At 46.7% G+C, this 15,261-nt stretch overlaps 1 protein-coding gene across 2 annotated transcripts in view; it reads left to right on the top strand.

Annotated features, from left to right (window-relative positions):
• Positions 1 to 15,261, top strand: part of PCSK6 (proprotein convertase subtilisin/kexin type 6) — a 183,575-nt gene that overhangs the window by 149,846 nt on the left and 18,468 nt on the right. The window lies entirely within an intron of this gene.

Below are 15,261 nucleotides of genomic sequence, written 5' to 3'. Positions count from 1 at the left end.
AATCATTATCTTGGTGGATTTATACACATACAAGTAGAAACTTCTGTTTGGCAAAAAAATACCATAATATTAAAGTTAGAAAAATATTTATAAAATATTTTGGACAAACTCGAGTAACTCCAGATGGCCTTTTTCACGTCTCTGTAGCCCAAGGACTGCGCACTGTTTCTGCAAGGGGCTTTCTCGTCTCTGTGCCAGCAACTCAGTTCTGCCATTTGAGTGCAAAAACAGCCACAGGAAATACACAATGAAGACCATACTTGTCCTAACAGAACTTTACAAAAACAGGAGGTGGGATATACCTCCTGCCTTGTTCTTTTCTCTCAGGATGCTTTGGTAGTTCTGCATCTTCTCCAGTTCCATATACATTTTAGGATTATTTGTTCTAGTTCTGTGAAAAATATCACGGGTAATTTGATAGGGATTGCATCAAATTTGTAGATTGCTTTGGGTAGCATGGCCATTTTAACGATGTTAATTCTTCCAATCCAAGAGCACAGGATATCTTTCCATTTCTTTGAATCATCTTCCATTTCCTTTATTAATGTTTATAGTTCTCAGCATGTGATTCCTTCACCTTCTTGGTCAGGTTTAGTCTCAAGTATTTTATTTTTTGATGTGATTTTGAAAGGGATTGTTTTATTTTTACAGTTCCTCTCAATATTTCATTGTTAGTGTAAAGAAATGCAACCAATTTCTGTACGCTAACGCTGCATTCTGCTACCTCACTGAACCCGTTTTTTCAGTTCTAATAGTTCTTGGGTTTACTGAACTGAACCTTCAGGGTTTTCTATAGATAGTTCCATGTCATCTGCATGTAATGGCAGATTTACCTCTTTATGTCAAAGACTTGCTATGAGAATGAGCATACTCTAAGGAGGGGTGCATTCAATTACAACCAGGACTCAGACCGTACAAACTGCTCTGCCTACCCACCCGCACCCCAACTCCTTGTTATTCCAGTAGCCAGCCCCTCTGAGCAGAGCCTTGACTCTGCCCCAAGGACCAGACTTCACAATCAGGAGTTGTTATTTCATTAGTTCATACTAATTAGTTCTTTACTTCTCTACTTGGAGGAGTAGAAGTCTAATCACCATTGGTTTAATTGCTTATTTAATAAATCAAACTACATTTTTTTAACTAAATCTTGCTCATCAATAAACAGTCATCATTTGAGTTCTCAATATGCTAAAAATTCATTTTTTCAAGGAAGATAATTAAACAGTATTTGGTATAAAAAATTCCGATACACAGGCAGGAAGGCACCTTCTTCATCTCTAACATCTCAACCTCCATGGTTAGATAACTGCAGACAGACAATATTAATATATAATATTAATGTTTTGTATATTAACCTTAATATTAATATATAAATAATCACTAAGAAGTCTAGAAATCTCACAGATTGCTAAGAAAGACGCAAAGATTCCCACTAGAAAAATAGGCAGAGAGCTTAAAAAAGCAATTCATAAGAACAGTGACAACCAGTAAACAAAAGCTATTTCCCTGGTGGCTCAGTGGTAAAGAATCTACCTGCAATGTAGGAGACCTGGGTTTGATCCCTGAGTCGGGAAGATCCCCTGGAGAAGGGCATGGCAACCCACTCCATTCTTCTTGCCTGGATAATCTCAAGGACAGAAGAGCCTGTCAGGCTATAGTCCATGGGGTTGCAAAGAGTTGAACACAACGAGCAACTAACACTTTATTAATCTTTGCAGTAATAAAAGAAAATATAAATTAAAACAGAGATGGACAGTTAAATACAGTTAAGTCTCCTCCATATGAATGAGTGCCACTCTGAGAGCCCCATTGTAAGTCCAGTTTGTTACTGAGTCCAACAAAGTCAGCCCAGGTGTCCAACTAACATACTTGGCTATCTAGTACCACACTGTGGTAGGTGTATAATACTTTTCACACAAATACCACATAAAAAACAACATGAAAAAGAGAGAAAACAGTTTTAATCTTACAGTACAGTACCCTGAAAAGTACACTAGTACCAGCTACATCAGCGCTGCTTTTACACTTGCTTCTAGACATCCTGAACTGGAAATAAAGACACAGCACTACCATCCTCCATGCAGGACTGTACAGTAAAGCACCCATGAGCACAGCCACGTGTTGAGGGCACGCTCATGTGATAGTGTACACCAGACACGCGAACTAACTCTCATGAGTGGACTTGTGAACACATGTTCACATATTTGAAAGCCTACAACTTGAAGGTTCGCATGTAGGGTTTAGTGTATCAGGGTAGCGAGCGAGTGGGAGTTCCCAAATGTGCCTGGCGTTCCGCACTTGGGGCCACAGTGTGGTTTGGTGCAAAGAGCCTGAACGCAGATGTCAAGAGGCCTGGGTCCCAGTTCCAGCTCCACAGAGTACGGCCTGGGGGACCCTGTGAGTGACAGGAACTCTGTCGTGTGTGTTTGGGCACCTGATGGGTGTGAGCATTTCCAGCACGACGTGGCACACGGTTCCCCTGGATGTTCGGCCACTTTTCACCTCATCCCACAAGTGCAGGTTCTGACCGCAGCCTTTGGGAACTGGTCCACGTGCCCCCGGGGAGGCTTCTGCCCAGAGAACACAGGTGGAGACCTGCCTGGTGCCTGTGGGGAGGGTTAACCTGGCTGTGAGAGTGGAGAGCTGGGGGGCTTGGGAACACCAGAATCTGGGGTGGGGTGGGGGTAGTGCCAAGGGCCTGCTCACTAGGTTACCATCCAGTCTGTTCTTTCAAGCCTGCAGCTCAGCAGATCCATTCCATATCCATTCTTCTTCTTAGGCAACATTTTTTTCCATACAAAAGAAGCAAAAATTTGCTCACTGCTTGATTCTGAAACTGCTGGGAGAACATAACCCACAGCTTGCCTTCCCAGCTCTGAGTGGCTGTGTAAGCTCGGGGCATCCTGGGGCCAAGCCTTGAGCAAAGGTCCTACATTTCTTGGCTTTCTCTGGAGCCCACCCAGCACACCAACTCCACCAGCTCACTTCCATGGAATCCCAGCTTTGAGTTTCTCCTTTCCCTAAACCTGAAAGTCGGAGCCAGGGCAAGATCAAAGAGGCCTGGCCGTGTTTGGTTGGTGTGTTTGCCAAGTCATGCGGAGTAAAGCTGCAGGGCTGGGTAAGTTATGCAGCTGGAACCTGCTCCATGCTCACGCCAGCCTAATGGAGAGGAAGCAGAGTCTGTGAGGAGGCAGGGGCGAGAGGGAGCCCAGGCCTGCAGACCCCAGAACCCTGCTGCCTTCAGGCCCGAGCACTCTGCGTGCGGTGAGTGGAGCAGGGTGTCTGTGGGTATAACCTCATCCTGGAAGCTCCCAGTCCCCTGCCCTGTGGTGTCAGGGGATCATGGTCCCTGTGTTGCAGGCCGGGGAGGTTCCAGGTCACGATGTTGCACATGGTGAGCAGAGACATCCGCAGTGGGCATCCCTGGACCTGTCATGTGTTTCTTGTCTTTGTCAAGCTCAGTGATTCTTTGGCCTGCTGTTCTGTATGCCTTACCAAGATGTGCTGCTCTCTCATTTTTAAGGAAATTGCAAGTCTTTTTTTTAAGTTTTGAAAAGAATCTTTATTTGGCTGCACCAGGTCTTAGTTGCAGCATGTGGGATCCAGTTCTCTGACCAGGGATCTAAACAGCACACCCTCCACTGGGAGCATGGAGTCTTAGCCATGGGACCACCAGGGACACCCCTGCGGTGTTCCCTTGGATAGAAAGGAAGGGACCAGAGAAAGCCCAGGGAAGTCGTTCTTTTTGGACTTTACGCTTTGCTCTGTCCGTCTTGCACCACACCCTCTGTGTCCTCCCAGGTTTGCTCAGCCCCACTGCCTGGGGACCTTGCCTCTGGCCCAGTGGGGACATTGCTGCTGCTTTCTCTCCACCTCCAGGTCACGTGTAAATCCCAGCTTTCCAGTGGCAACTGAAAAAATGCACACCTGGTGAGTTGAGAGTTAGGTTTTATTCAGTGGACACACTGAGGGCTAAAGTCTGGGGAACTGCCTCTCAGATAGCTCTGAGGGACAGCTCCGAAGAGGCAAGCAGGGAGCCAGGGCATTTTAGAGCTTTTGCAACAAAATCCAGGTAGTCCAAATATCAAAAAATTAGTATTAATTAAAAAAAACCAGCCATCTCAAGTTAAGGAACTTAGCATGTTTCTATATGTGGGAAGAGACAGGGCTCTGGGCTCCCTGAAGGCGTTCCTCTGACACAGGCATCCCAACATCCAAGGCCAGCACCCTGCTCTTCTTCATCCTGCAGTCCTCCAGGGTACATGGTTGTGTGGAAGGGTGGGGGTGCTGCAGCAGCTGAGGGCGCCATGGGCAACCTGTTTTCTCCATCCTGAGTTCCTGCAGTGCTCTGCTTCAGCTGAATCCATGGTGGCAGCATCCTTTATTTACTAATATGGGGGTGAGGTCTTAGCTCACGCCAGCACCTAGATACCTGGAGGGGCAGGTAACACACCTGGAGTGCACTGGAGGTTTACCCAGGGAGCAGGGCACACACCCTACCCAGCCCCACAAGGCCCATGGGGAGGAGCTCCTCAGCCTAGAATCTGCAACTTTGTGGGGAACACACAGCCAGCTCAGTATCTGTTGCCCTCTGCCTGCCCAGCCTCCCCTACCCCCACGATTGCCCCTCCCGGTAAAGCCTTAGCCCATAGGCTTTGCCACAGACTCTGGCTTTCTAGAGAACATGGCCTCAAACACAAGGTCGTTGGCAGGTTGGGTGTGTGCTCCAGTGGTCCCTGTGAAGTGCTGGGAGGGTGGGCATCATGGGCATCCAGTCAGGACTGGTCCAGTGTGATGCTGGTGTGCTGAGAAAGAGTGGGATGCCGTCTCTCCTCTCCAGCACCTAGAATGTGTCTAACGTGCAATTGTTGGATGGGGGAGTGAGTGAAGCTGCCCGTCCTTGTTTAAATCAAGAGCCCATATAATTTGAATCGTCTGTTTTAAGCTATGCATACTCATCTGTTCCTTTCGGTCGCTCAGTCGCAGTCATGTCCGACTCTTTGCGACCTCATGGACTGCAGCATGCCAGGCTTCCCTGTCCTTCACCGACTCCTGGAGCCTGCTCAAACTCACGTCCATCGAGTCAGTGATGCCATCCAACCATCTCATCCTCTGTCGTTCCCTTCTCCTCCTGCCTTCAATCTTTCCCAGCATCAGGGTCTTCTCCAATGAGTCAGCTCTTTGCATCAGGTGGCCAAAGTATTAGAGCTTGAGCTTCAGCATCAGTCCTTCCAATGAAGATTTAGGACTGATTTCCTTTAGGATTGGCTGGTTTGATCTCCTTGCAGTCCAAAGGACTCTCAGTTCAAAAGCACCAATTCTTCAGCATTCAGCTATCTTTATGGTCCAATTCTCACATCTGTACATGACTACTGGAAAAAACATAGCTTTGTCTAGATGGACATTTGTCGGCAGAGTAATATTTCTGCTTTTTGCTATGCTGTCTAGGTTGGTCATAGCATTTCTTCCAAAGAGCAAGCGTCTTTTTATTTCATGGCTGCAATCACCATCTGCAGTGATTTTGGAACCCAAGAAAATAAAGTCTGTCACTGTTTCCATTGTTTCCCCATCTATTTGCAATGCAGTGATGAGACCAGATGCCATGATCTTCAGGTTTTGAATATTGAGTTTTAAACCAGCTTTTTCACTCTCCTCTTTCACTTTCATCAAGTGGTTCTTTAGTTCCTCTTCACTTTCTGCCATAAGGGTGGTGTCATCTGCATATCTGAGGTTATACTCACAACCCGTATAATAATCAGTTAAAAGAGGAAAAAATTAGTCTCTCCCATGTGACTGTTCTTTCCCTTTTTTCATCATAAAAAGTTCCATGGTTTCTTGATTTCAGTTCAGTAACTTTCATACGTTTCTTTCTTACTGAGAGCATAGCTGTTCTCACTCTCTTGTTGGTTTTATTGACCGCTGTTGAATTGACATCTGCTTTGAGCTAATCTTCACTTCCAGAAGAAGAATGGAACTTTTGCAATCTGTGTTTAATGGCTCAATTTATCTCATACTGGCAGCTAGAAAGAAAGTCAGGTTTCAAGCAATGCCTTCTGTGCTGGCTTCCAGGTTTGTCCCTAAAACTCCTTTTCTGGGAGATTGCTCCTGCTGCCTGGAGAGAACTGAGCACATCGGGAGGTCATCCCCACAGTTGTACAGAAGCCCCGTTTTAACCCCATTTGCTCTGAGAGTATTTGGTGGGTCTCAGTGGGTCTCTGCCTCCCTTCGCTCTTTCAGGGGCCCATTTTAGGGCACTGTTCCCCTGAGTCTCCTAGTTCAGGAGGGAGAGGGAGGGCGACACCCTGCCTGTCCAGGTTGTGCAAGCTTGTGCACATTCTCAAGTCATGGCTTCATTCATCATTCTGTGTCTCCTGGTCTTGGATGGAACAAAGAGATGAGATTTTTCTTGAATATTTCATTTGTACAAATAATACACTAGACATTGATAAAAATGAAGAATGAAACATATGGGAAGAGGAAGAGCTCTCCTGAAAACCCCATCCCCAGGTTCCCCACCGTTGCATCAGCCACAGAGGTGCAGCCACCCTGTTCAGCATTCTGGCAGCCAGATCTCCTCCCCCCAGCCCCTCACCCTCAGAATACGTAAGTGCATTTAATGTTTGAAACTCTTGACATTATCCTTTTTCAGAAACACATCATGTTCAATATATCCATATTTCCACTTGGTGTTTTTCGGACTTGATATTTTATAGTGTTTTCTAACCATGCTGCATGTATAACTTTGTATTTCTTTTTGTTACTTGCACATCTCTGTAAGCAGCATCTTATATATTTTTATAATACCTCGCCAAGTAGAAATACCATCACTTATTTAGAAAGTTTAGTCGCTCAGTCTTGTCCAACTCTTTGTGACCCCACAGACTGTAGCCTACCAGGCTCCTCCGTCCATGGGATTTTCCAGGCAAGAGTACTGGAGTGGGTTGCCATTTCCTTCTCCAGAGGATCTTCCCGACCCAGGGATTGAACCTGGGTCTCCCACATTGTAGGCAGATGCTTTATTATCTGAGCCACCAGGGAAGTCATTTATTTAAGCATCCCACTATTGTAAGACACATAGATTGTTTTCTGGGGGGGGGGTTGCTGTTATACATAGACAACTTAGTGCAGAAAGTGTTTTCCTAAATTTCAAAAGGTATTTTCTTGGAATCATTCTCCAGAATTAAGGGTCATAGGACAGATAAGCAGTGGAAACCACAAATATACATACTCCTGATACATATTACCAATTTGCTTTTCAAAATGGTTGAACCAACCTACAAGTTTGTCAGGCATAAGTAGGCATTGTCATTGCCAACTCTCGAGGAGATAAATGATATCTTCCTTTCAGTTTGCAGTGTGATAATTAGGAGGTTGAATGCTTTCCCATATGTTTGTGTGCACAATGTGTGTGTGTTTAATTACCCCCTTTTTTTTTTTTGTCCAGAGAATAGTCAGTATTGTCGTTATCAAGCTAGTAGTTGCTTCATGTAAAATACAGATGTAATAACCCTTTCTGGGTCATAGCTCCTATAAATATTTTTGTGGTCTGTTATTTGACTTAAATAGTCTTAAGACTTATCTATAGCCTTAAGATAATCTTAAATTTCTTCTCTAGAGTTTTGCTCATTCTCTTTTTATTCCCACTTTGTGATTTGATTTTCTTCATAGTGTGATTTGAGGTTTTGTTATTTGTTTTTTTTTTTAGTATAAGGTAAATATCTTTCATAAATTGCTAATTAATTACTCACAAACAAAGACAAAATTGTAATGTTAAGAGATGTTGTGGCTTCTGTGTCTGGCACCAGAAACACCAAAAACAGAACAACTAGCGAAACAACTAGAATACACAAAACATGCTGTGAAGTCCAGCTGTGTTGATAGTTCCAGTAAAGGTAAATAGACAGACTACTTCATTTAGAAGACAAAGATTGTCAGATTAGATTTTTGAGTGTGTTTGCTATTGCATCTGCCCCACTCTGCCTTGAGGTTAGCTTGTACAAAGGCTCTCTGCCCGTGGCTTGTGGTGGAGTGCAGCCAAGAGAACTTCAGCAGGAAAATAGAAGGAGGAAAGTGGTACTTCTGTGTGAGTTATTTAGCCCTCCTGCATCCCTTGGGGTCACACCCTCCCCTCCCTTTGCCTGTAGGCTATAGTACACCTGTGGGCTTAACACCCCTTCTGTTTCTAGCCCTGGGGAACCTCGTCATCCCTTGCCTCCGCTCATTGTTGTTAAGCCACTTCAGTCGTGTCTGACTCTGGGACCCCATGGACTGTAGCCTGCCAGGCTGCTCTGTCCATGGGATTCTCCAGGCAAGCATACTGGAATGGGTAGCCATTTCCTTCTTCAGGGGATTTCCCCAACCCCGGGGATTGAACCCACGTCTCTTGCATCTCCTGCTTTGGCAGGCAGATTCTTTACCACTGAACCACCTGGGAAGCCACTGGATTATCTGAATTTAATTATGCTATCTGCTTCATGCTGTGACTGACTGAGAGAGCTATATGTAAGAACAATATCTAAACTATAAGAAAACTGCAAAATTAAGAATACAGTGGATGGTAAAAGGTAGCCCAAGAAAATGCTAACCACAGAAAGCCGATGTAGTTCCGTTAACATTGGAGAAACAAACATTAAGGTGGAAAGCCTTCCTGAAGCTGGAAAGAGGATCACTGATGTTGATAAAAGATTTGGTTCAGTCCTGACGTGGCCTCAAAATATATAAAGCAAAAATTTGTTAAAACTCCAAAGAGGAAAAGACAGACTAACACACAAGGTGAGCGGTTTAGTGTACCTCAGGTACATTTGATAGACAAAGCAGCAAAAGTCAGTAGGAAGAGAATTCTGAACATCACAGCTGAAAATTAGGTCCAACCAGTGGACCTGCACATAATGACGGGAGAACACACTCGCCTTTCCAGCACAAGGTGGATTGTTTATGAGAACTGGGCACATCATGGGCCATTTGGCAAGCTTCAGGCTATCTCCAAGAACTGGTAGTATATAAACCCTGTCCTCTGAGAGTACATGTAAGAAATCAAAACTTAAGAGGTTACTAGAAAAAGCCTATACATTTGATAGTTGAGCAACACTACTAAATGACTCGTGTCAAAGGAAAATACCATAATTTAAAATAGGAGATCTTCGGAACTGGATGATTATAAAAATACTGCCAATCCAAACAGGTAGTGTGGGTTAAATAGAGGTGATAGAGGGAGACCTAGTCCCGAGTGAGGGAAAAAAAAAAGCTACTCTTCCCCATGCTCTCCCTGTGGATCTGGATTTTACGTGTGACCAAGAGTGTAATGCTGGGAGGGATTGGGGGCGGGAGGAGACGGGGACGGCAGAGAATGAGATGGCTGGATGGCATCACCGACTCGATGGACATGAGTTTGAGTGAACTCCGGGAGCTGGTGATGGACAGGGAGGCCTGGCGTGCTGTGATTCATGGGGTCCTATAGAGTTGTACACGACTGAGGGACTGAACTGAACTGAACTGATCTTCCCTCTGCCTGAAGAGCTTCTTCTCCATTACTTAGCCTGCTGGCCATGACTCTTCCCTGCTTGGATTTATCTCAAAATATCTTTATTTCAACCCATCTTTTGGTTTGTTTTTAAGGATAAATTATTTATTGACACGTTGATTTTGACTCTGCTGACAGGAATCAAGGTGAGGGTGGCATGGCTCCACCTATTTCTGAACAGTTATTTTCACTGGATCCTGGGTCAGTTCTGTTTCTTTATTATTATTTCAGCACTTTAAAAATAGTACATTTTCTTCCTGTCTCCACTGTTTATGTTGCGAAGTGCTTGCATTTACTATGAAAACAAGCATTGTTTACATCTGAGCTAGCTGGCATGCTATGATAACATTTCCATTCTCGTTTTGTTCTGGCTAGCAAGTTTGCTGAATACGAAATCAATAAACAAAAAGTGTGTTTTCACATTCCAGCATGCAGAACCTCTAATCATTCTTAGTGCCTCACTGATAAATAGCAAAGGACCCCCACACATGTGAGAAGTTTATGCAGCATCAAAACAGACACAGACTTTACAGAAAACAAACCCCGGAGGGGAAGAAGCAACTCAGGCAGCAAAAAGCAAACAAGAGCAGGACCAGAAAATTTCAAGAAAACTGCAGTTGGTGTTGTAAAATAGAAACACGGAGTAGGGGAAAACCCACTTCTTCCTCCCTCCCGTGTTTCTCTGCCTGTGTCTCCTCTGTTCACACAGAGCTCTTCACTTCAGTCACCAAATGTGTGGGGTTTTCCCCCGGACAGGCAGTTCTCTGCAGCTCCACCTGGGTGGGCTACAATGTAACTCCATTCTGGCACCACCTGCCACAGGACAGCGTCAGCCCTACAGACTGAGGGTTCAGTCCCACAAGACTTCCCTGCCTCTTCCCCACACCACTGTACTTAGTACACGGGTTATCACCTGTGCTTTTGACCGACTGCCTGTAGATCTGAAGACCCCCTCCTTGAGTTCAGTTCAGTCAGTTCAGTCACTCAGTAGTGTCCAAGTCTTTGTGGCCCTGTGGACTGCAGCATGCCAGGCTTTCCTGTCCATCACCAACTCCTAGAGCTTGCTCAAACTCATGTCCGTCGAGTCAGTGATGCCATCCACCTATCTCTTCTCTGTCGTCCCCTTCTCCTCCTGCTTTCAGTCTTTTCCAGCATCAGGGTCTTTTCCAATGAGTCAGTTCTTTGCATCAGGTGGTCAAAGTATTAGAGCTTGAGCTTCAGCATCAGTCCTTCCAGTGAAGATTCAGGACTAATTTCCTTTAGGATTGACTGATTTGATCTCCCTGCAGTCCAAAGAACTCTCAAGAGTCTTATCCAGCAGCACAGTTCAAAAGCATCAATTCTTTGGCACTCAGCCTTCTTTATGGTCCAACTCTCACATCCATACATGACTACTGGAAAAACCATAGCTTTGATTAGACGGACCTTTGTCAGCAAAGTAATGTCTCTGCATTTTAAAATGCTGTCTAGGTTTGTCATAACTTTTCTTCCAAGGAGCAAGCGTCTTTTAATTTCATGGCTGCAGTCACCATCTGCAGTGATTTTGGAGCCCAAGAAAATAAAGTCTGTCACTGTTTCCATTGTTTTCCCATCTATTTGCCATGAAGTGATGGGACCGGATGCCATGATCTTAGTTTTCTGAATGTTGAGTTTTAAGCCAGCTTTTTCACTCTCCTCTTTCAGCTTCATTAAGAGCTTCTTTAGTTCCTCTTTGCTTTCTGCCATAAGAGTGGGGATGGTGGAGATTTAATAAATTCTTTGTTGTTCATAACTTTGCTTATGGCTGAAGAAAAGCCAGGAATTCAAAGGATTAGTTCAGAGCCCTTAATCTAACAAAATCTTTCCCCCACATCTAGCTTGTTTGGATTAGCACTTAATTCAAAATGCTGGAAGAGAAAAGCGATATCATTGGTGGTACTTTCCTATTGGCAAACTCTGCCTTAATCTTTCCTTAATTCTTGATCTCTCTTTGAATAGAAATAACCCTGTTTGTTTATTAGGAGCTCAGTTCATTGAGAGGAAATGCACTGAAGACAGTGAATGAAGACAAGGCCATTTGTCGGCAGCCTCGGGCATCAGCTTAGATTACCCTCGCCTCTCCCAGCAGTGCTGCCCGAGCATTTGAGCAGGCGAATGTGCCCTTCCTTCTTCTAGGGGCTCAGGAATCTGATGGAGAGACAGCCAAGGCATTGCTATCAGGGCATCTCTTAAGAACCCTTTTCTGGAAACTAAGGAGTGAATGGTACTGGTTGGGGTTTTGTAAGGGTACCTTGTGCATATTTGACCAGTAAGCAGTACAGTCTTGTTAAAAGGTTCTACTGCCCTGGATGGAGTCCTGTGGAGTGTGGGCTGGGTCTCTGCTATAAACCTGGATGGAGTCCTGTGGAGTGTGGACTGGATCTCTGCTATAAACCTGGATGGAGTCCTGTGGAGTGTGGGCTGGGTCTCTGCTATAAACCTGGATGGAGTCCTGTGGAGTGTGGGCTGGGTCTCTGCTATAAACCTGGATGGTGGGTCTAATGCTTCCTCCTTGGTTCTTCCCTCTGCATCTCCTCTCCTTACAGCGAGGGCGGACTCTGGGCATGGTGAGAGTGCTGGGAGCTGACACGGGCTATGGGCTACATCCTCGGGGTTGTGGATGGGTGTGGAGTCAGTGGGGAGGCAGGGACCACCCTGCAGCTAAGAGCCCAGAGCTGCTCTTCCACGTGAGTCACTTTTCTGAATCTCTACTGTCGTTAAAGTCACTTCATTCCCCAGGCCGATCCGTGAGGTAGGTGCTGTTAATGTGATCCCACTTCACAGGTGAGGACGCTGAAGAACAGGGAGAGTGAGTACTTTGCCCGAGGCCTCACAGCTCGCAGGTGGCCGAGCCAGGATTCAGAGCCGGGTCCTTGTGCTGCCAGCCTCGCCTGGCGCCTCCTCATGTGACCCAGGCTATAGGCTGTCTGTGACTGCAGACATTCGAAAACAACTTCAATGCCTGTCAAGGGCACTGTTAGTAAGTGACGCCACATCTCTCTGAGGCAGTGATGGAAAGATCAGCAGGATGTGTTTTAATGGAAAATCCCAAGTGCAGAATGTGCTGCCAGGTGTGTTGATAAAAGGGACGGGGCAGAATATGTGTTCATGTTCGCTTGGATAAGATTGAAACACCTCTGGAAAGATGCTCAAGAAACAGGTAGCTGAGTAGCCGTGGACAGAGATGGTGGCTCGGGCAGGCAGGTTGGGGGGACTTCCACTCTGCTTCCTCTGTACTTGTAGATTTTGAGCCTTCACGTTTGTTTCAGAAATGTAAATCAAAAGCACTGGGCCTCAGCTTTTTCACGTTTGCTTCCTCGAAAGGAATATATAACCAGTTTGTTCCTTTTTTGTTTTTGTTTAGTCACTAAGTCTTGTTCGACTCTTTTCGACCCCGTGGACTGCAGCATGCCAGGCTTCCCTATCCTTCACCATCTCCCGGAGCTTGCTCAAACTCATGTCCAAGGAGTCGGTGATGCCATCCAACCATCTCATCCTCTGTCATCCCCTTCTCCTCCTGCCTTCAATCTTTCCCAGCATCAGGGTCTTTTCCAATGAGTTGGCTCTTCATGTCAGGTGGCCAGAGTATTGGAGCTTCAGCTTCAGCATCAGTCCTTCCAATGAATATTCAGGGTTGATTTCCTTTAGGATTAACTGCTTTGATCTCGTTTAAAATATATATATATATTTATTTATTTGGCTGCACCTGATCTTAGTTGTGGCACACGGGATCTTTAGTTGTGGCATATAGGATTTAGTTCCCTGACCAGGGATCAAACCTGGGCCCCCTTCAGGGGTAGCAGAGAGTGTGGAGTCCTAGCCACTAGACCACCAGGGAAGTCCCTGTTTATAGATTTTTAAACTAAACTTAATGATTTAATATTCATATATGTGAAAGGTAATATATGCCATGTTTTTGGTCTTTTTTAAATCAAACCATCCACAAGGGAAAACAATAAAAATGAAGTCTCTCTTCCATTCCTGAACCCCAGCCTCTCCCTCCCGGCCTCCCCTCTCGGCCTCCCTTCCAGGCCTCCCTGCAAGACAGATCCTCCTGCTTTTTTCTTGGAAATATTTTTCTTGTCAGCTTTATCGAGATATAATTGGCATGTGGCCCTGAGGAGCGTAAGGTTACAGCACAGTGACTTACACATCAGGAGAAGTGATTGCTGCACGCAGTCTCCCTCATAAGGTTACAGCACAGTGACTTACACATCATGAGAAGTGATTGCTGCACGCAGTCTCCCTCATGGCCTACAAACAGACAAGGAAGGAAAGAAACTGGTTTCTCCTCATGACGAGAACTCTTAGGAGCTGTTCCCATGGTTTTTTGGTATTGGTTCTGCTCTACCCACTCACACACAGGCTGTTCTGATCCCAAGCTTGGAGCCGCCTCCCTTCTCTTGTTTGTCCCACCAAACCTCTGCCTAAAATAAGCATCTAACTTTAGTGACGAGGCCTTTGGTGGGCTTTCTAGAGACATGATCCAAAGTTGAAATAAATCTCAACTCTGATTATAGCTCATGAAGCCCTCATTGCTGCCTGTGGTCACTACGCTCCCCTGTGAGTCACTATGCAGTGTTCGTCACTCAGCACCTCACAAGCCCAGAGCTTTGTGGTTGTGAGGTATAACTGTCATTTGATCCCTGGGGCTTGAGAATGGACGGTGCTTCCTAGCCCAGCTGTGTTTGCTGCACCTGGGCCCACTTGAAGCATTTCCCTGTCAGGGTCACTTGCTGTGCTGGGGACTTGGCCACGGGAAGAGCCACACCCTCTGGAGACATGTTCCAGGGGACAGTCAGCCCAGGACAGGTCCCTTACCTGCTTTAATCCTGGTCAGGCCGGGAGGGCCTGAGCCTGACTTGGGGGCTTTTGTGGCTGCAGCTCTCAGGGACTGGGACCTTATCCGGCCGGGATGCTGGGTAACAGAAACCAGTGCTGATCTGTCCCCCGCTGCATGACAGAACCAGCTCCTGTGGAGCCAGTCCTCTTCTCAATAAACCCTGTGCAGCTGGGGTGACCGGAGCCCGTTAGCGCGAGCCGAGGCTTGTCCTTCGGCAGGTCGCACTGGCCCTCGGCCCCTCACCTGCACGATGATGACATCAGTGACCCTCCCGACACAGTCGCACGGCCCCGAACACTGGCCACACTTGTTGAGAGAGGGAGGAGGCCTGCAGTCGTGTCTCCCCCCGCCCCTGTGGGCTGTATTACATCAGTGATCCCACCTGCACGGTGCCAACCAGGTTCCCCTTCTCACACCTGAGCATATCCAGCTGCCCGGGCCTCGTTCCCTAATAGAGGCAGCAGGGTGGTCCCTGCTGCTCCCTGTCCCCCTCCCTACACGTGCAGACCAGTGAGGGCACCAGTCATCTTTCTGTTTCCAGGACCCGCCGTCCTGTGACCCAGGGTGGAGACCCCAGCTAGCACATGGGAACACATGGGAGGAGGCTGAGGGCCCGCCTGACCCGGATCCATCCTCTGGATTTTCCCAGACAGGGAGGGAGCTACCCATTTGTGGGGGTGGGAGTCATTTGGTGGTGGGGAGGGGCTGCACCACCACCCAAGGAGGGAGAGGTGGCTGGGCAGGGGGTGCCAAGTGGGGGATGGCGCTGGGCTGGGAGCCCTTCTGTCAGAGGAGGGCTGGGGACCTGAGCTGGCAGCGCCAGGCACTTCTGGGGGGCGGAGGCCCCTGGCTGGAGCACGTCCTGGGCCTCCTGAGGGCT

Source organism: Moschus berezovskii, chromosome 21, assembly GCF_049115385.1.
Source record: "Moschus berezovskii isolate FMDL1 chromosome 21, NW_MosBer_1.0, whole genome shotgun sequence".
Taxonomy (NCBI): domain Eukaryota; kingdom Metazoa; phylum Chordata; class Mammalia; order Artiodactyla; family Moschidae; genus Moschus; species Moschus berezovskii.
The sequence above is the reverse complement of the archived record's forward strand: the minus strand, read 5'-3'. Positions and strand labels throughout refer to the sequence as shown.